Here is a 21,975-nt window from a genome sequence, read left to right as displayed (position 1 = left end):
AACAAAGTACAAGTACAGTAACAATACAAAATGGAGTACACTTACACTAAAAAATAAAGTAGAATGCATTTACTTCATGATATATAAACAAAGTACATGTACACTAAAACGATGTACTAGTATGGAAAACTTCAAACGGAGGCTGAGCTACCCGTAGCTCTTTATTTTTAAAACTTAGAATTCATATTTCAATTTTAAAAAATCAGGATCAAAATTCTAGATGTAGCCAATGAAGTATACTACAATGGTGTAAAATCTCAATACAAACTACTTTATATTATGACCAATTTTACAGTGAATAATTTTGTAAAATTATGTCAATTTTGTGTAAGTCAGTCTGCATTGAGATTTTGCACCATCTGTACTAGTATACTAAAATTAGAATGTGTACTGTCTCTAGTGATCACTAGGGTGGTTCAAAAAATCTATTTGTATCTGTATTACTTTTTGGTCTCTTTGGGCTACTATTAATGATTACTAATAGATTGATGATTTTTTTTACGCAAAAAGATGAGGATCAATACCAGTACGATTCATAAGATTAGGTGTCGTGTCGATGAGCTATGCTCCACCGCCGAGGCAGCACAATGGCAATTGTCATGGGGCTCGCCGACGGAAGATGGCAGTGTAGAGGAGCGGGAGATCCACATTACTGGTTGCTAATATAGCGATCAAAATCGATGCGGAAAGTACTTATGAGAGAGCACGACTTGCAGGGGAAACAACGGCAGTTGATGGGATCTGACTGCTTCACATATTTGGCAGGGAGAAGGGAGGTGGCCCGTCATGGGATGATCATCAACGCACACACATGCACGCGCAATCGCTTGGAGAGAGAGAGAGAGATGAGGGAGTGAGGATGTTCACCCGTTCACTTTGACCCGTCCGTGCCCCTAGTGGCCATATTGGGGCGTTAGGACGATGGGCTACATTTTTGTATTTTCGTTTTGCTCCGGCAACAACCAAAACTAGCGTCGAGCGTTTGCTACCTACTTTCTTAGCTGATAATTAGGTTTTGTAGGAATTGTATATTTAGTAGTTATTTACACTTAAGCATATGTACGCCTATACAAGCGTCTAGCATTTTACATGCCCCAAGGGTTGGGTTTTATTTACGGGGCATGGGTGATACGACGTGCACATCCCATCGCCATTGGGGAGAAAAAGGTCATGCGGTGCATGATGTCGATTCATTCGAGATGAGGCGCCAAAAATACATAGTCTTTAACCGCCATGATCTGTTGGATCAAACCCTATATAAGTATTTTTTGTATTAATTCATCCAAATTAATTGATGTAACCCATATACTATGGAAAATTATTTGGCCAAAGACAAATAATTTGATCCGGCGGGAGTAGTTCATATAGATATAGATGTGGATAATTTTGGTTGCTAGATTTTTTCAGCAAGATAAATTATTATTTATTTAACAGGAAGTTGAAATTTCTTGATGGCTAAATTCGGGAGCAATTGAGCACATTTGGGCATCCTTATCTGCAGTCTAGGCTTCATATTTTCCTCCTTCTCTTACTCATCAGTTAGATCAAACTGAGTAGGACGGACGGACGAGCTCCTCTCTCATTGCCATTTTGCTGTATATATATCCCCAAATTCTAGATATAGTCTCTCATCCTCATCATACTTTTTAGGTGCTACCTCATCTTCATGTGCATCATCGTCTTCAGCAGTTGCCACACTTTGACTGGCCTGGTTTTCACTGACAGTAAGTTTGCACGGTGTGGACCTACATGGAGTGTGAGGGCTCTCAGTGTTAAAAGTTATTGGATGTTGTACCAACGTTCATATTCCCCGGTTCTTTCTTAGGTTGAAGAACTTCCATGTAGACTTTACTAAACTGGGTGCCCAAACGAAAAAGGATACCGAGATGGATGTCACAAGTTAATGGGTAAATGTTTGCGCAATATTATTCCAGAATTTCAGATCAAATGTGTTTGGCTTGGCTCCACACCCATACTGACCACTCAAGGAATTTACCAATTCGCTGAAGGAAATACTAGTCTCTACCATCTTTGGACACGCGAAGTCAGATAACAGACGTAGTTTAGTACCTGGCAGCTAGTCTTCATTCTAACTGCTAGCCAAAAATAAACTCTCCCAATCCATCCTACTTGATGGGAAAATAACGCAATCAAACATGCACAAAATATGCCGCCCAGTGGTGAAATCCTAGATTTCAGACCCGAGGCGAGTTGAAAGTTAATGTAGTAGTAACATATTTTTTTATTTTATGATATTTTATTTTTAATAGATATTTTTTTTCGATAAAGGGAATATTTTAATATCAAAAGAATTTTTTTAACAGATATATTAATATTTTTTTTCGATAAAGGGAATATATTAACAGATATACGCACTATATTAATTATAGTTAGCATTATTAACCGTACTATGATATTTGTTACGCAAAATCTAATTCTTGCTGGGGCACTGCGTTGTCTTAGACAGTGCTCACATGTCCCATGCGTTGGATCGCGATCGAGCGGCGTGCGTGAAGCGGCGCTACCTGACGAAATAACGAGAAGATTTTTCCTCCCCGCATCCTGTTCGTATCCCCTCTGTCTCTCTCTGTTCCATTCCCCTTCTCCCTCTCCCCCGCAAGCTCCGCTCGATCTCCAGCGCCGTCGAGTGGCCCGACGGGGGCGAAGCCCCGGCGAGTAGCGCTGGAGGAGTTTCAACGGCGCCTGAAGCTTCCTGGGAGTGGGTCGCCGTGGACTGAGGCTCCTTCGGTAGAGCACGCCGCAAATCAAAGAGACTCGGGCTTGGCGGACGTCGTGAAGCGATTTGGTGACGAAACCCGGTGTAGCGGCTCTGCGAATCGACGACTCTGAGGTGGAGGCGGCCGCTGCCTGAGGTTCTGGTGAGTCCTTCAATCTCGCTAGCTTACTGAACCCACTGTTTGCTTCTACTGCTAGTGCTTTCCTCGAAGATAGTTCAAGTTTCACCTCTGTTTTGTTGTCATGGTGGTGCTGATTTCAGTAGTCATGGTGGTGCCCATCTAGTACGGAAATGTTTGTTTAGATTGGCACGGCCAATCTAATTTAATTTGTGCAGTAGTTGTTGTGCTCGTATAGTAGTTCACCCTATGTGTTCATCATGGTAGTCATGGTATTTCTCTAAGCTTTCAGATCCGTGCTGTAATGGTTGTTTGTACAGGAATTAAAAAAAAGTAATTCCCCTGTATTTTGTGCAGTAGTTGAATTCCCCTGTATTTTTTAGACTTGTATTTATGTGTATGGCATGTAGCAAATCCAAACAAATTATGCATTATTAGGCACAGTGGTTCTAATATGATGATAAAGTATGGTTATAATATGCTATTTTTCACTCATTTGATGTATATTTTCATCATTGGCATGGTTTATCAGATTGTTTCTGTCCTTTTTTTTGTACAAGTATATGTACAGTACATGAAGTTTTTACTAGTGGTACATAAGCATATTGGATGTATATTTTTGGTAGTAAATACATCATATTCAATTGTTTAGTTCCTACTAGGATGTGGTTTTCTGTATAAAAATACTTGAAGTTTTTATCATTAGAATGTATATTTTTAGTGATAAATACATCCTGGTAGCTCAGACTTTATACTTTGTTTGTTTTGCAGGATGTATTTTTTACTAAAAATTACATGAATTCTGTAAAGGCTGTAATTATGTCGTAGTGGAAAAATCTCTATAGGATGTATAATTTTATTACTTAATACATTCTGGAGGAATGTTCGTGATACTTGTATCCTTTGCTGAATGTGCTTTTTTATTCATGTAGGTTGGTACTTCAGTTTTTATTTGTCTTGTATCTATACACAGTCATGGGATGTGCTTTGTGCGCATTAAGTATATATCCAATATATTGTTGATAGTACATATCCACGAAACTTGATGTTCTTTTTTTTTTCTCAATACACATAGGTTGTGTTTTTCCGCTAATAGGATGTAATATATTTTTTACTTGAAATACATGCTCCCAAATATGGCATACATTTCTTTATTAACCGTAATGTATTTTTTCTGGAAAATTACGGATAGGCTTTTAGCCAAGTCAGTCTAACCAACATTTCTTTTCATTTGTATGTTCTTACAGGAGTGCTCATTTGTTTAAGACGCAGATTGTTTCAACGAAACCACTGGTCCATATATGGTATGGACCAATGAATTTTTTCCTCCACTTTTTAATGGTTTATTATCTGTTTTTGTATTAACCTTCTTTTTGTTCACTTGCAATTGTGTTGCCAATGGTAGAATTCCTTGAGGTACTAGACTTAATTGAAAAGCCAACATGCTTAGCATATTTGTTGTAACACATCTTTGTATCCTCCCAGGTATCGAACAACATATTTGGGTATGGTTTTTCTACTGGTGTTAGGCTTGGTGTAGACTGAACTTCATCATCTCCACCAGAATCACCAGTTGACAGTCTCTGCTGAATCTACAGATACCCTTGCATTCATTCCAGACATAGGTGCATTGCATGTAGCTTGCTCCCCATGGCCTATAGTTTCCTCGGCATTGTGTTGCTGACCTACATTATCTTGCCTGGCATGTCCGGTAGTACCTTTTGTATTGTGCTGATCATATTCAGGAAACCAGAAATCCATTCTATTCCCTGCAAAACATAGAAGCATGTTACATCATCATCATATTCTACATGTAATGCTTATTTTCAACAATGTTTTTCAAAATTTTATGAAATGCCATGCTTCATAAGTAGGTTCTCTAAATAAGCACATAAGAGAACTACTAATTTGGTTGTTATTTTGTTTGAATTTGTTTCAGTTTCATGGGCAGCAGAGTTCCAAGATGTGTAGATGTCAAGAAGATTTGACAGTTGTTCATACAGTCTTGGAGACAATTGTACATCCTGTTCTACTTTCCAGGTTATTTTGTCCAATGCAGATTTACATGACCAAGTTGGAACGAGTACTGGTGGCATGTCATTTTCTTGGGTGTTCTGATGCTTAAGTTAGTTGTTCTGGAGCACAATTCATGTTTGCTAGCCTATGGTTCTAATTAAATCTACAAATTAGTGTTAAAACTGATGCCTTTTGGTTACTACTAAATGCAGAATAATGCACATATTCAGTCTTAAAGAAGCATGTTTTTCTGGTTGTTCATGTGATTGGTTTTCTTCACTTTTTTACATGCATGCCAGATGATTGTCTGCAATGGGGTAGCAGATCGTGATGCATCACCCTAATCTGGGTTGCAAAACTACTTTACCCCTGCCCTATTCTACATATAAAAATCAGATCTGGGGTTGCAAGGAAGATTGATTGACTGTAACTTTCTTGCCTTTTCTTTGTTGATTTTTCCACTGCCCCTGACGTAGATCTTGCTCCGCCCTTCTTTTCTCCTTATTTTTGGTTCAAGATATTTCCTGCAATTTATGTGCTACGAGCTCTCCCATCCATGGAGTTCTGGTTTCAATGGAGGAAGGAGGAACAAAGGGGAACGGAGGAAGAAGGGGTAGCAGGCGGTAGGTTTTTGGATGTAGCTTTTGTCATGCCTGTTTGACCCAGCTGTCAATCGGGAGATGGTTGTCCCGGCCCACCTTCGCGAAAGCGTGGGAACGAACGGGGAAAAGGTGGTCCTGCAATGTTTCTTTTTTGGGTTGATGTCGCTATCAAATTTGGGGCCCACATGCTATTTTCGGAAAGAAACCGATTCGAACAGGGGACACCGTGTAAGACTACAGGGTAACCGCGCACTGTGTAGCCTAACCCTGTTACGCAAAATCTAATTTGCTATTGTTTTTCCTGTTGTAACGCTGCAACGTATATCAGTGAAAATATATCTGAGTCGCGTATTTTTGTTTCCTTATTGAGATGTTGCCCTTACCCATAACAAGATACAAAACCAAAATGTGAAAACAAAAAAGGAAATGCATACCTCCTTGAACATTTACCAAAAGAAGTGGAGGCTTGTGTGTATTCTGGAAGATTCCTCCAGTTCTGAACTTGCGGAATTTTTCCAAATACCACATTGACATGTCAGTACTTGGGCCAGGGAAAGATCCTTGGAGATTGACAGTATGGTATGGGGAGGCGAATAGATGCCTAAGATACAAGACGTGGGACATGATGCGATTTTTGAAGGCTGATTGCGATCTACCATGGCTTTGTATCGGTGACTTTAATGAAGTTCTCCGGAGAGAGGAGCAGATGGGGACAAACGTGAGAGATGGGGCCAATAAGTTGACTATGATTAGCTAAGGCAGCCTAAACTTCTGGAGCAGTGAGCACATTTGGGCCGCCTGACGTTTCAATTGGTCGAGCTGTTTGCTGAAGGAACTGGGCTGCCTTGGTCTACACTTATTTGCGGACCTGGCTAAGCCTTTTTCTTGTTTTGTGCTTCCTGATATTGGGTTGGGCCATGCATGACCGGCCTAGAGAACGACTCTTCGGCGGTGGCTCCATCTTTCCCCGTCCAACCTACTCCGTCTTTTTCTATTTTTGTGACGGACTTCTGGCTGCGTGGACGTGAGAGCCGGGGCGATGATGGCCACGCCCATGCACGACGGAGAAAGAAGAAGCATGATGATCGCACGCGGTCGGTGATGCGCCGCGCCGCCCGCGTATACGTGCATCATTGCTAGGCATGCATGCAACCTTGGAGTCGAAGCCAGTACTCGGACACGCACGCTAGTCATCGGCAACATATCGTCGAGTGGCACGAGGCAGGGTTGAGTACTTTTTTTTTTTGAGAAACACAGTACAAACGTAGGCGCTCACATACACGCGCATACACTCACCCCTATGAACGCACACACGCACACCCTACCCCTATAAGCACCTCCGAAATACCGAGTTGGCAGATTGGATCTTGAAATTAACGAAGTCACCACATGCGCCTCGCTATCGACGGGAACGTCGCCTCCCACTGAATGAATATTCCGTCTTTATGAGACACACAGATGTCAAACCTGGGGTTTGAACTCTGGTGGGCTGGGGGTACAACCACCCTCCTAACCACCCAACCTCAGGTTGGTTCTCAGGGTTGCAGAGTACTTATCCACAGCACAAATCCGTCGGTGACACGAGAGTTCATTTTCTTATTTTCTTTGCCTCTGCCGTTTCCTTCTCGAGGAGTCCGCGATGCATTGCATTTCATCGTGCATCCATCGTCAGGATAGCTGCTGCTTTACAACAAAGATTACGTTTCATGAACGAACGAAATCCATCTTTGCACACGCCGCGTACAGACCGGGCAAATGATCGCTCGACCCATCATACAGAGAACCTTTCTGCAGATACAAAACCATCGCCTCTGCCAGTCAAAATGTGCACATTTCAGAGCTCAATTTTTTTTTTTGTCCGAAACAGCATCAGTTCATGTGTTTTGAGAATTAAATTATTGAAATAAATTAGGTGCTTGTATTAACCATTTAGTTGGTTCAATGTTTTTATTTTCTTTTGACATAAACTTTACCTATTCATTAAACTGTAGATATAGTCGACATGCTACCGACAATCTCCAATACAACACTCCAGATATCATCGGCCAATAACAAGTCCAGTACCACGTTCACCGAGACACTCAGCTATAGCGCTGTCATCACCTCCACTAGTGTATTACACTCACAACGACATAAATAAAATGAAATGTACGCGCCTATTAGAATAGACAAGGCATGATAACTAGGGTTTGGAGAAAACAATTAATACATCTGCTAATACTCCTAGATAGCCTAATAATAATTGGTGTCTAGTTCCACGATCCATCTGTTTAAACAATGACGATGCATCGTGTATTTTTACTGAACATTTTTTACTTTATGTTGGTCGATCTTGTGATTAAATGTTTGACATTTTTAGTGGTATGTCTTTTGATTTATTAATTAAATACAAATTTCTAGGTAGGAGTATAAGAATAAATAATGCAATCATGTTCGTTCATATTGTGGTCATCGTGAATTTTATTATCTATTTTTAAAAATTTAGCTTCTTTATGCCAAATTCAAACTATATTTTTGCTGCAAAGAATGTTCTATTTTATTAATGTTCTTTGGGATGCTAGTAGAATAGATTTAACTATAGTGTATTATGCTGCATTTATAAGTGTTCTTCATCTTATCTTTAGAAAAAACAGAATTTATTACACCCTCTGTTCTAGAAAAAAGTATGTCTTAACTTTATCTAAATTTGCATGTATTTAGACGTGTTTTGGTGTGTAGTAGATGCAAATTTAGAAAAGTTGAGACACCCTTTTTAGGATGGAGAAAGTACTATCTTTTAAGTGTATAAATCCAGCAAATTACCTAGTGTGGTTTCTAGAGTTCAAGACTATCTAAATATTTTGATCAAAAAGGGGAAAGCCCCGGCCTCCACAACCATCGACACATGTGGTTTTTATTTCATTGTTATGAAAGAGGTCTTATAAATTATTATAGTTCAAGGATCACATGGAGTCTCAACAAGAATCAGCCACCTAAAAACTACGAAAAGCAGTCGACGTCAAAGTAATTTGATGTGGTCATGCTAGACACCGATTAGACCGTCAGCCGCACCGGCTGTAGGAATCCCGTGCTACCATTGTCAAATGGTTGCACCCAATATCCATGTCCTGGCGCAGCTCTGCCGACTGAGAAAAGATAACATATGGATCCTCTTGATCACAAAAAACAACACTTCAAATATCCTTGCCAATTGTGCTTAACGAGGAAGACTATTCAGGATAGGTGGAACCAAATAGAGATTGTAGAATGTATGAATTGTCAACTCGTAATTTCCCTGGAATGTATGGATTTTAGCTGACCATCAACACATCAGTGACCATGCACACTTAGAAATTGAATTTCTGTATATTATCACAATGGTATAAGTATGATTCTTACATTGTCCCTTTCTCAAAAACATATATTTTTTCTCCAAACATCTTTGAGTACTTACCCACAGCACAAATCCGTCGGTGACACGATTTTGGATTTTTTTTTCCTTTGCCTTTTCCTTCTCGATCGAGGAGTCCCCAATGCATTTCATCGTGCATCCATCATCAGGCGGCTGCTTTACAACAAAGATACTTTCAATGGACGAACGAATTCCATCTTTGCACACGCCGCGTACCGGCCGGGCAAATGATCGCTCGACCCTGCACGCCTGGCCCATCATACAGAGGGCCCTTTCGCAGGAAAAAGCAGTTGCCTCTGCCAATAAAAATGTACACATTTCATAGCTCGATTTCTTGTCCGAAATGTCAATAACGCAAGTGATGATCGGAGGAGTGATCTATTCCTGACGTCGACGACATTTTTACTGATCGAGGGGTCATGAATCAGCTAGTTGCTCGGTAGTTGGAGCTGCAGCTTGCTGGCCCTTGAAATCCCTGCCTCACTGGACCACGCCGCACGCCGGCCTTGTCAGATTCAGCGAGCACCATGGCGATAGAGTTGGTGGGGACAGTGAGATATGTGGAAGCTTCTTGACATGATGTGACCAGATCCATCTACTTGAAGCTTGATTGATGCACATGATGAGGACTATTGCAGTCAAAGTACTGTACTTGAAAGGCTCATCAAACATGTACCTCAGCTAGATCGGTCAGTTAGAGCATCTTCACCGGTGCCCTCAAATAGGCGCTGGCAGGGGCGTCAGCACTGCCGTATGGAGGACGCCGGTAGAGCAACCTCTATTTGAGAATGCTGCTTCCACATCGGCGCCCCTCATATGCTAGTCCCGATAGAAATTAAACTTGGAATGACATTAAAAACCGAAATTCATATAAAATTTATACAAAATTACTCGAATTCAAACCTAATAAAACTTAAACTTAACCCTAATCTACTGGCCGTCGGTTAGGGCGCGCGACGGGCCTGCCTCGTCGTTGTTCTTCCCCTTTGCCGCCTGCTTTCGTGCCCACCTCTCGGCCCTTGCTTCGCGCATCTGGCGGTGGAGCATGGCGGCATGCGTCGCAGGAGCTTGCCGGCGGCGCTGTCCCCGCACTGCCAGCCTTTGCCCAGAAGCCTCATTCTCGGCGTGCCTCGCTTGCTCGCGGGAGAACACCTCGGCTTGGCGATGAGCTTCTGTCGCTCCGCCTCCATGGGGAGGCATCCCGCCTCCTCTGTGGCCGCTCGTTGTCGCGAGATCTCGAGGGCGTGCTCGAGGTTTGCGTCGTTGAGAACTTCCGCTCCTCCTCCATCAACCTCCGGAAGCACTGCGCGTTCAACGACGCTAGGATCGCCGCCTACTCCGAGTCGGCGGGGGCCTGCGGCTGCTCGCCCCACTGCGCCGCCTCCTCCGCCGCCTCAGCTTCTGCGTCTGCGACGTAGGCCTCATGCGACACCGCGAATCATGGGGCGACTGCGTCGTTGGAGATGTAATCGGCATCAGGCTGTGGTGGTGGTTGAGGCGCTGCAGGCAACGCGCGACCGTTGAGGCCAAGCATGGAGTACGTCGTTTTAAGACGGCGCAGCATTTTTGAGATGGTGAGGAGAGACTGGCGCGGCGGCGGTGGTGGAGACGAGAGAGGACCGCGCGGCTACGGTGGTGGAGATGAGAGGATAGCACCGCGGCGGTGGACGGCGTACATACTAATAGGGGTGCCAACTACCCACATTTATGGCGGCATAGGCGAGCGGACGCTGTGTGGCCAGTCACCACCCTCGTCACCGCCTCAGTTTCTGCCCGGGAGACCGTTAAACGCCAATGACCAACCTTTCCGCATCGCTTTCTGTAAGGGTATATTGCCCCTATGTGTGGTTTTGGTAATTAATGATAACCCCTATGGACTAATGTTTTCATTGAAGTTTATATGAAGGAATATTCCATAGGTACTACTTGTACTCCATGTGTTGGATTCAAGTATGGATGCCATGAAGATAAAGGTATACCTTGTGTATTGGCATCAACACCATCGATACAAGGTTGAGTTGGGCAAGTTCAAGATGAGCATCTTGAGTGAATCACATGCTTGAAGCTTGCCGTCCATTTGGTGATAATGGACATGTGAAGATGTGCATCAATGGAGCTTTCCCATCATAGTGTATGGGGGAGTATTTGTGAGTCTTCACGAAGCAACATTGATCAAGTGAGGCATTCCGGCTTGTGTAGAGCTTGAAGAGTTATCATCAAGATCAAGCGGGATGCGCAAGGCAAAGGTATGACCTTGATAGGTTTTCCTTTTACCGGTCTCAAGGTGGATGTTGGGAGACCGGATTATAGGATAGATAGCCGCACTATTAAGAGGGGCTTTCGGTTGAGTAACTTGATCACATCATCTTAGGGAGCTCAATCCTTTGCATACTTTGCATATCCTTATTTCTTCTTGGTGTTTCTCTGTGTGAGGTTCTTGAGCTTGTTGCTAGCTTTACAACAAGCCCAAGTTCATCGAAAACGGAGTTCGCATGCATCTTCTATTGCGTTTTCGAGGTTGGGTGATTTTACCGGTTATTCATGATATAAGGTTCTACCTTTTATATTCATGATAAAATTCCCTTCTACAGATTCTTGAGTTTGCACTTTCTATAGGATATCATTTGTTGTTATCTTCCAAACAAAATTAGTTTCATTCGAATCGGAGTTCGGGAGCATTAGTTATTAAAGAAAAAGGAAAAAGGGAAAAGAATAAAAAGGAAAAAGAAAAAAAGGAGGAGGGGCTGCCGGTCGGCCACCCGGCCTGCCAGGCCATGCGCCGGCCCACCCGGCCAGGACCGGGCGCCAACCGGACCGGGCCAGGCGCCGGCCCACCCGGTCGAAACCTGCCTGGCCGCTTCCTCCGGCCCAGGTGCCGGCCACCGACCGGCCCGCCGGTGCAGGCCCCGGTCGGACCAGCCTCCTGCCGCCGGGCTTCACTTGCCCGCGCGCGGCCCACCGGGCGCTGCTCCGCTTGGGCTGCCTTCCTCCACGCGGCCCACCCGCCCCATCCGGCTCTGGAACCGGTCCGGCCGGGCTGCACGCTGGCCTGTTCGGCTGCTGCTCGGTCGGCCGGCTCAGTGGCAGGTCGGGCTGTTTCTGCCCGTTTTTCTGCCTGTTTTTTACTGCGCGTTTCTGTCTTTTTTCCCCAACGGGTATTTTTGCTCCCTAGCTATAAATAGCTTCTTCTTCCACCTTGAGCAAGTAGTTCTTCCTATTCTCTCTCCTCCATTGTTCCATTTTGAAGAACTTGCTCTCCCCTTTGATTCCTCCAACCATTCTTGCTCATTCTTGAGGATTTGAGAGAGGAGATCTAGATCTACACTTCCACCAAACCATTTCTTCTCTAAGTGAGGGAATCTCTTGGGATCTAGATCTTGGAGTCTTTGGTTGACTTTCCCCTTTGTTCTTCCTCTCCAATCTCATCCTAGCATTCGTTGCTTTGGTGGGATTTGAGTGTGAAGGACTTGAACACCTCTAGTGTTCTTGCTTTGCATCATTGCATAGTGTTGAGCTCTCTACCACGATTAGTTCGAGTGAGAGACCGTGAGCTTGTTACTCTTGGAGGGAGACCTCCTAGTTGGCTTGGTGATTGGTGCTCCGGTGATCTCTTCAAGAAGATTGTGAAGAGGCCCGGGCTTCTCCTTCGTGGAGCTTGTGAAGTGGTTGTGGAGCTTGCCATCTCCGGAGCGGAGGAAAAGCTAACCATAAGGAAAGGGCCATTATCCTTCGTGGGTGTGGTTCGGAGAATAGGGTGAGCCTTCGTGGCGCGGGGAATCCTTCGTGGGACCTCCACTCCTCCAAACGTGACGTACCTTCTTGCAAAGGAAGGGAACACGGGAATACATCCTCGTCTCCGCGTGCCTCGGTTATTTCTATACCCGAGCTCTCTTTCCTTGTGATAGCCATCGTGCTTGAAGTACATATATCTTGCTATCACTTGTGCTACATATATCTTGTGCCTATCTTGCTTAACTCTAGTTGCTATTGTTACACTTAGTTGAGCTTAGCATATTTAGGGTTTGTGCTTGTAAACTAAACGATAGTTTAATTCCGCATTCTTACAAGACAAATCCGCAAGAGTTTGTAATTGCCTATTCACCCCCCCTCTAGGCGACATCTCGATCTTTCAATTGGTATCAGAGCAAGGTCTCTCCTTGTTTAAGGCTTCACCGCCTTGAGAGTAAAGATGTCGGCTAGTATAGTGCACAATGACACAATTGTCTTTAATGGCACAAATTATCTTTTGTGGAGAAATTGCTTGCTTTGTCATCTTCGGACCTTGTGTCCACATATAGAGCAATTTCTAGATGTCGGTTTTTCTCCTCCGATGGACTCTCAAAATCTATCTTTAGAGGATGAGAAAAACTTACATCTTGAAGCTCAAGTATCTAATGAGCTTTTATTTTCCTTGAGACCCGATTTTCGTAGGTTCTTGATATATATAAAGCGAAAATCGTCTCATGAGATGTGGATCAAGCTTAAGGAAATGTTTGGTGGATCCACTTCTAAATTGGTCGGTGGTGACTCCGAGGAGCTCTCTTCCCCTTCACATCATGAATAGCTCCAAGTTGCTTCCACCTCCGGTCGTGATGAGTTATCATCTTCTTCCACTTTACCAACGTGTAGCAAGACACGAGGTAATGATATGGTGAGTGGTGAGGAAAATTGCAATATTGATATTGTGCTCAATAGTGATGATTCTTCATCTCTATCCCATTGCAATGCTTCCTCTTTGGACTTAAACATATCTAGCATTGAAAATAATCTACATGCTTGTGTTGATAGTCCTTGCATATCATGTGTAAATTGCTTACATAGATCTCATGATGATATGCTTACCTTGTCTTGTTCCCATAATCAAAATGCTTCTATTTCCTCTAGTTGGTTGTTGACTAACAATGTAGAGGAAACCGAACACTCTATGGATCAAGACACGATTTCAAATGAGGATTCAAGAATATCTTCATCTTCATTCTCCGGTTTGCACATGTGCCTTATGGCAAAAGGATCAAAGGTATCTCCTACTTTGACTCCTAACACATCCTCTAATGATGAGAATGATGACGATGATAATGATGAAGAATATAATACCTTGGTGCATAATATGGCAATGGTATATGCTTCTCTTCATGGTAATAATGAAGCTCGTGCTAATCTCGAACACTCTATGGATACCTTGAATAAATATAGGAAAACCATAGTGGAGTTGGAATCCCATGTTGAAAATGAGGAAATGAGATTCACTCTCCTCAAGCATGAGCTAAAAGATGAGAAGCATACTAATTTTATGCTTACACAAAAAATTGAATCCTATATGCATGAAAATGAGACAACTATTGTTGATGCTTGTGCTACTAACTCTAATTCTTGTGAAGCATCTACCTTAGAGGAGAATGTTGAGCTAAGGGCTCAACTTGAGTTGCTAACTATCAATTATAGGGAATTGGAAGAAAGTCATAAAAAGCTCTCAAGCTCTCATGATGATCTTCTAATTTCCTATGATGGGCTAAAATTAGCTCATGAGGCAAGTATCACTAAGGTAACATCTTGTGAGCCTCATATGGATGTTAGCACAATCTCTACTACAAATGCTATATTGCCATGTGCTAGTCCTTGTAATCCATCTAGTCAAACTAGTGATACACCTTGTGTTGGATTACTCACTTTGCCTTGTTGCTCTAACAATGAAGCTTCTACTTCCTCTAGTACTTGTATTTCTACTAACCATGTAGAGCAAATAAAAGAGCTCGAGGCCCAAGTCCTTTCTTTGAAGAAAGACTTAGAAAAGCGTCATGAAGGGAAATCCGCACTTGACAAGATGCTAAGTGTGCAACAATCCCCCAATGACAAGAGTGGACTTGGATTCAACTCCAATAACAAGAACAAGTCCAAGAGCAAGAGCAACAAGAGGAAGGGCCAAGATAAAGTCGATGATCCGGCCAAGTTGGTTTGCTTCAAGTGCAAGGTTGAAGGGCATCATGTTAGATCATGCCCATTGAAGAAGAAGAAGCACTTGAGTGAGAAACAACAAGGGAAACGGCCACAAGGTCAAGGTCAAGCTCATGCTCGACCTCAAGTTGAAGATAGGCCACTTCCCAAGAAGAATCAAGATATTGTTCCCCAAGAGAAGAAATCAATAAAGAAGAGAAAGGGGAACACTTGCTACTTATGTCGTGAGAAGGGGCACTTTGCTTCTTCTTGCTTAGGTGGTACCTTATCTAACCCTATAATTGTTGATAATGATTATTCTCTAGGGAAGGATAAGGATGGCAATGTGTTTGCCAAGTTTGTTGGAACTCAAAGTGGTTTCAAGAAAAGAACCATTTGGGTTGCCAAGCCTATTGTGACTAACCTCTTAGGACCTAACTTGGTTGGGGACCAACAATCTCAAACTTGATCAATAGGTACAAGTGGAGGGCATTGGAGACTTGGCTACTTCATGAAGAATTAAGGGATCTTCATATTGTTGGCGTCAGAAACCCACCGGCGAGTAGCGACGGGCAACACGTAGAGCCGGGAACAACTCAGAGCTGCGGCTGGCCCTGGTCCCTCGAGCGACGGCCCGCAAAGCCTCTGGTACGCACGTCCCGATGCTGGTGCAAGGGCGTGCCACCTGATCTATACCTGATCAGGAAGGTGATGGATTTGCTTCGCTTAGTTTCCTGCATGGCATACACGTAAACATTAAATACGAGCCTCGATCGGCTCTCAGGTTGTCCTGTGAATCGGCTCAAGGAGCCGATCCACCCATGGTTCGTATGAGGTCTACGATCACATGGTGGTCCTGCTTGATCGATATATAGCTAAAACGACCTACGACGATTTAGGGTTTTCACCGCATAATCGGAACATCCTACGCGTGATTGAGCCTGGCAGCCATGCACGGTGATAATAAACCAACCCTAGACAAGGCCTAAAAACCAACATGAAGCTGATCCCCGGAACATCCTATCTAGGACTAGCAAACTACACCCTACGTGCCACTGGATCCTTCAACCCGTTTGCAAGGCCTAACTATGCAGATATTAAACTAATCCTTGAAGAACAAGGAGCAATCATAACGGATCGGATCTACTAAATAATGATCAAACAAGGTGCCGCCCTTACACCTAAGATAGGTGCAAGGGCGGCTAGACGTCTAAGGGTTGCATGGACGAAAGCATGTGACACGATGAAACAATGCTAACCCTAACACATCTATGATAACTACGTTGCTCGCCATCAACAGGGCTTCAGCACGAGCAACGCATGAACAACGAATAAACGTGTACTGCCTAGATCGCAAGATGCGATCTAGGCAGCATGATGCTTACCCGGAAGAAACCCTCGAAACAAAGGGGTTGGCGATGCGCCTAGATTGGTTTGTGATGAACGTGATTGTTGTTTTTCTCGATAACCCTAGATACATATTTATAGTCCGTAGACTTTCTAACGTGTGAATAATCCCAACCGTGCACGAGCCAAACTCTAACTAACCGACACGTATCCTACTATGTTTACAGATACAAGGGCAAATTAGCCCAAACTCCGTGTACAAGGCCGCTTCATGTATATCTTCCATGTATATTCTTCAAGCCCAATCTTGATCGCAGCCCACCTCTGATCCGGTCAAATTCTGGTGATAACACATGCCCCCTTGGTTTTGGAATTGATAATTCCAAAATCACTCTGCTTTTTTCTTCGTCGGGTCATGTCGTGGCAGGGCAAAACCGTCGCAGTATCCTTCATCATGATGCCTTGCCTTCTCAACTTCTCCGCGTGATTCGACCGTTGTTGTTTTTTTTTTCTTTTGGGCACCACTTCCTCGGAAACTGCTGTGGCATTAAATCTCCACTATATCCCCTTTTATTTAACCGCGCCGAACAGTTCGCCTCTTCATCCCCTTGCTCTGTTCTGGCCATCGGCACCCAAAAAATTCCCCATCTCCCGTAGCCATGTCTTCCTCTTCTTCCTCCTTCGCCTCGTCGGATCTTTCTTCCCAGTCCTCCTCCTCTTCGTCCTCCTCCGCCTCGTCAGTCTTCTCCGATTCTTCCTCATCTCGTGAGCCAACGCCAGAGTGGGGCTCGCTGGCGGCGCACGGCATCCTCGCCGCATCGGAGTGGGACAAGGAGGACCACGAGCCCTACGTCTGGTCCGAGGACGACAAGTCCTTGACCAGTGGCGATGACGACCTTCAGTTCCTCGCCGATGGGGAGCTGGAGGCGACGAGCGAGGACGACTCGTTCTCCTGGGACGGCTACACTTCCTCCGAAGAGGAGGAAGAAGAAGATGACGATGACTCCCTCGAGGACTATCCGCCGGTGAAGCGCTTCCGCGCCGGATCGGATGACGACGACGACGGCGACGATGAGGAGGAGGAGGAGGCTCCCATAGAGGGCTATGGGAGCAGCGACGAGGAGCTCGCCGGCAGCAGCGCCGACGAGAGCTCCGACGACGAGGGCAGCGACGACCCGTAGAGTAGGGTCTACTAGTATAGGTCTAGTAGTAGTAGCAGATTGGCCAATAGGCCCTTCTTTTGTTCTTCCTCCCTTGATCAATCGGCTCTTTCCTTGTAAAAAAATCTCCTTTATTAATGAAGAAAATATTCCTCTATTAATTTTTGCTCTCTTGCCAATTTTGCCGATTGTCAAACGAAGTTGCTGCACAAAGAGCCGATGACAGAGCATCGGCTCCTACCATAACACGCATCTTAAGGCCAAATCGGTTGCCTATTCATGTAGTCAAACAGATCTCATCCGTGTCTACGCCATCCTCCAATTTCAAACGCACAGATTCAGCAAATCCAACGAGAAAATCATCTCAAACGCCATGGGTTCTGGCTTGAAACTGATCTGCTAACCTGCTCAATTGAGCTTGTTCTGTCTAGAGTCGATGGCAATGCATCGGCTTTTTATTATTCTAAAGTCGATGACCGTGCATCAGCTGTACTGGTATCCATATTTTCATATTTCTCAAGTCGATGTCTGCGCATCGGCTGTGATAATTTTTTTTACTGGCCGATTTTATGAATCGGCCCCCATGTTTCACTGTCCATCATCCCACATGCTTGGGAAATATTTCTTGAGGTGCTGACCATTGAAAGCTGCTGGGAACTTGGCACCGTCCAGCTGCTCCAGCATGTAGGCATTACCCTTCAAAACCTGGACGACTTTGTATGGACCGTGCCAATTAGGAGACCATTTGCCATATGCTTTATCCTTGGTTCCTAATGGCAACACTGCTTCCCATACTAGATCCCCAACTTGGAACTCCTTTGGTCTCACCTTCTTATTGTATGCACGAGCTACCCTGGCTTTGTTCTCTTTAATCTTCTCCAACGACCAAAGTCTAAGTTCCGTTGCATCCTCAATAGTATCACTCATCAGAGCTGCATATTCTTCAGCTGTCAGGTCATTCTGAAACGTGACACGCCTCGATCCAGCCGTAATTTCCCAAGGCAATACGGCTTCCTGCCCATAGACGAGCTGGTATGGCGAAGTTTTTATAGCTCCATGGCATGACATGCGATAGGCCCACAAAGCTTCTGACAATGTTTCATGCCAAACCCTAGGGTTCTCGTCGATTTTCCTCTTAATCAGCTTGATCAGGCTCTGATTGGACGCTTCAGCTTGCCCGTTGGCTTGGGCATAGTATGGAGATGATCGGATCAGCTTAATTCCCTTCTCATCACAGAATTTTCTGAATTCCTTAGAGATGAAGACCGAACCTCCATCGGTCGTGATGGTTTGAGGAATCCCGAACCTATGAATGACGTGTTCTTTCACAAATTTGATAACATGTTCTGATTTTACCTTCTTCATAGGGACGGCCTCCACCCATTTGGTGAAGTAATCTGTAATGGCCAGGATCCACTCGTGGCCTTTGCTCGACGCAGGATGGATTTTGCCGATCATATCCATGCCCCAACCTCGGAATGGCCAAGGCTTGATGATGGGATTCATTGCTGATGCGGGTACCATCTGAATCTTCCCGAACATCTGACACGCTTGGCATCCCTTGTAGTACTTGAAGCAATCCTCAAGCATGGTGGGCCAATAAAATCATGATCGCCTGATCAGCCACTTCATCTTATGAGCCGATTGGTGAGTTCCACAGGCGCCTTCATGCACCTCATGTAAGAGCCGATTAGACTCAGTTGGTCCCAGGCACTTGAGCAGCAACCCTTCCAACGTCCTGTAGAACATGTCATCGCCTATAAGGACATATTTCATGGCCTTGTATCTTATCCGTTTAGGTGCCCCCCGAGCCGAATCCTTCAAGTAATTGAAGATATCGGCTCTCCAGTCATCCTGTTCTAAGAACTGCACCTGAACTTCTGACCCGTCTGGTATGTCCTTGTAGCCTGACGCCATCTGTGCGAGATCGTTGGCCTCGGTATTTTGAGATCTTGGGACCCAATTGAAGTTGATGTACCGAAATTTTGTCATTAGCTCGCGGCATTCCATCCAATATGGGAAGAGTGACTCGCTCTCGCACTTGTACTCATCCGTGAGCTGGGAGATCACCAACTTCGAGTCTCCAAAAAGTTCCACCGCCTCTACCCCGGCTTCCAAAAGCAACTCCATTCCCCTGCGTACTGCCTCATACTCGGCGACATTGTTAGTGCAAGGGGTAGATAGCCTGATGGAGAAGGAATAATTTGCCCCCCGAGGCGACACGAGCAAAATGCCAATGCCACAACCTTCGTCACAAGCCGATCCATCGAAGAACATAGCCCATGCACGTATAGATAGTGCTGCTATATTAGTATTGATACGTTCAGCTATGAGATCGGCCAACGCTTGTCCCTTGACTGCTTTCGCAGGCTGATACCGAAGATCAAACTCCGATAATGCAAACATCCACTTACCAAGTCGGCCTTTCAAAACAGGAGCCGACAGCATGTGCTTGACAACGTCTGACTTGCATATGACGATGATTTCTGCCGTCAAAAGGATGTGATGAAGCTTGGTGCAGGTGAAGAACAGGCAAAGGCATAGCTTCTCGACCTCAGGATACCTTGTCTCTGCATCCAACATCCTTCTGCTGAGGTAGAAAACGACCTTTTCAACACCCTCGTAGAGTTGCACCACCACTGAAGCAATGGACGTGTCAGCTACTGATAAGTAGATATAGAACGGCTTGTCTTGCTGAAGTGGAACTAGCATAGGCGGCGTTGTCAGATACCGCTTAATCTCGTCAAACACCTGCTGCTGTTCTGCCCCCCAGTGAAACTCGTCATCGGATTTAATCTTCACCAACGCCATGAACGGCTCAATTCGTCCTGACAGGTTAGAGATGAATCGTCGGACGAAGTTGATCTTGCCGATAAGACGTTGGAGCTCCTTCTTCGTGGTAGGCGGCTGCATGGTACGTACCGCCTCTTGACTTTTCAGACCGATCTCAATTCCTCGTTCATGGACCAGAAACCCTAGGAACTGACCGGCCGTCACACCAAAGGCACACTTCTTTGGATTCGTTCTCAGTCCGAACTTCCGAGTTCGGTCTAGGATGCGTCGCAAATCATCCAAGTGTCCCTCCATGGAGACAGATTTGACCACTACGTCATCGATGTAGATTTCCACCAACTTGCCGATCAGATCATGAAAAATATAATTCATGGCTCGTTGGTACGTTGCACCGGCATTCTTCAGCCCAAAAGTCATGACCACATATTCAAACAGGCCCACTGATCCTGGTACTCTGAATGCGGTCTTGTGTATATCTTCTGGAGCCATGAAGATTTGGTTGTAGCCGGCATTGCCATCCATGAAGCTTAACACCTTGTGGCCAGCAGCTGCATTGATCAATGTTTCTGCCACAGGCATTGGATATTCATCCTTTGGAGTGGCTCTGTTGAGATCTCGGAAATCTATTGCCACACGCCATCGGCCGTCCTTTTTCTCTACAGGTACGATACTGGAGATCCATTCAGCATACCTGCATGGCCTGATGAACCCAGCGGTCAACATTTTCTCGATCTCTTTCTTGACTTCTTCGAGAATTTTGGCCTTCATCTGACGTGCTCGTTGTTGGAATGGCCGAAATCCTTTCTTGAGAGGGAGCCGATGCTCAATGATGCTCCTGTCTAACCCAGGCATCTCTGTGTAATCCCATGCAAAGCAATCTGGGTACTCTTTTAACAGAGCTATCATCTGGCTCCTGAGATGTGGATCTAACTTTTTGCTGATGAAAGTTGGTCGTGGCTTATCCCTAGGACCAATGTCGACTTCTTCTAGCTCATCAGCCGATGTAAACCCATACCCTAGCTTTCCGTCACCTGTTAGATCGACACTGAACACAGGGAAAATGTGTGGTAAGGATAATATGGGCCGATTGCTGGAATCGGCCCCCATTTTGATTGCCTTGCTCAATGAAGGTTTACATCGTGGTCTTGCTTTACTATGACTACGTGACATGCTTGAGACAAGATTATCACTTTTTATTTTTTGGGGCCGATCACAAGGATCGGCCTTGCCACGTACGTCCATAGCTTTTGCTCTTGTTACACGGTCAGGCCGGTGGATAAGACCAGCCTCACCCCGTTTTTTGTCACGTCGATGCGCTCGCAGTCGTCCAAAGTGATGCCTGAGAGTGGCTCTTGGCCTGCCGTCTCCCAAACATTCATGCCAGCCGTTGAAATCTTGGCTGAGTCATCTGCGTGGACGACCTCTACTTCATCTCCATCCCACTGAATCAGACATTGGTGCATCGTGGATGGAATGCAACAGTTGGCGTGGATCCAATCTCTCCCTAGCAAGACAGCATAAGTGCTCTTGCTATCGACAATGAAGAATGCTGTAGGGATGGTTTTCCTCCCTACGGTCAGATCCACGTTCAGAACACCTTGTGCTTCAGATGCTTGGCCGTTGAAATCGCTCAGTGTAATGTTGGTCTTGATCAGATCTGAGCTAGAGCGTCCCAACCGACGTAGCATGGAGTATGGCATGATGTTGACTGCCGCTCCGGTGTCCACCAGCATCTTGTTGACAGGCTGCCCATTGATGTAACCTCGTAAGTACAGGGCCTTCAGGTGCCTGTAGCTTCTTTCTCGTGGCTTCTCGAAGATAATTGGCCGTGGGCCGCAGTCAAGTTGTGCCACAGGTGCTTCGTCTATTCCAGGAGCACA

The 21,975-nt window shown here is 44.9% G+C and overlaps 1 long non-coding RNA gene across 1 annotated transcript; it reads left to right on the top strand.

Annotated features, from left to right (window-relative positions):
• Positions 1–2,557: 2,557 nt before the first annotated feature.
• Positions 2,558–5,643, top strand: LOC127325595 (uncharacterized). Its single transcript, XR_007867312.2, has 3 exons — positions 2,558–2,879; positions 4,103–4,159; positions 4,795–5,643. It is a non-coding gene; the product is annotated as an uncharacterized lncRNA (long non-coding RNA).
• Positions 5,644–21,975: the final 16,332 nt, after the last annotated feature.

The sequence above is a fragment of the Lolium perenne genome, chromosome 1, assembly GCF_019359855.2.
Source record: "Lolium perenne isolate Kyuss_39 chromosome 1, Kyuss_2.0, whole genome shotgun sequence".
NCBI lineage: Eukaryota > Viridiplantae > Streptophyta > Magnoliopsida > Poales > Poaceae > Lolium > Lolium perenne.
Note: the sequence above shows the minus strand (reverse complement) of the source record. Positions and strands in the feature narration are given on the sequence as shown.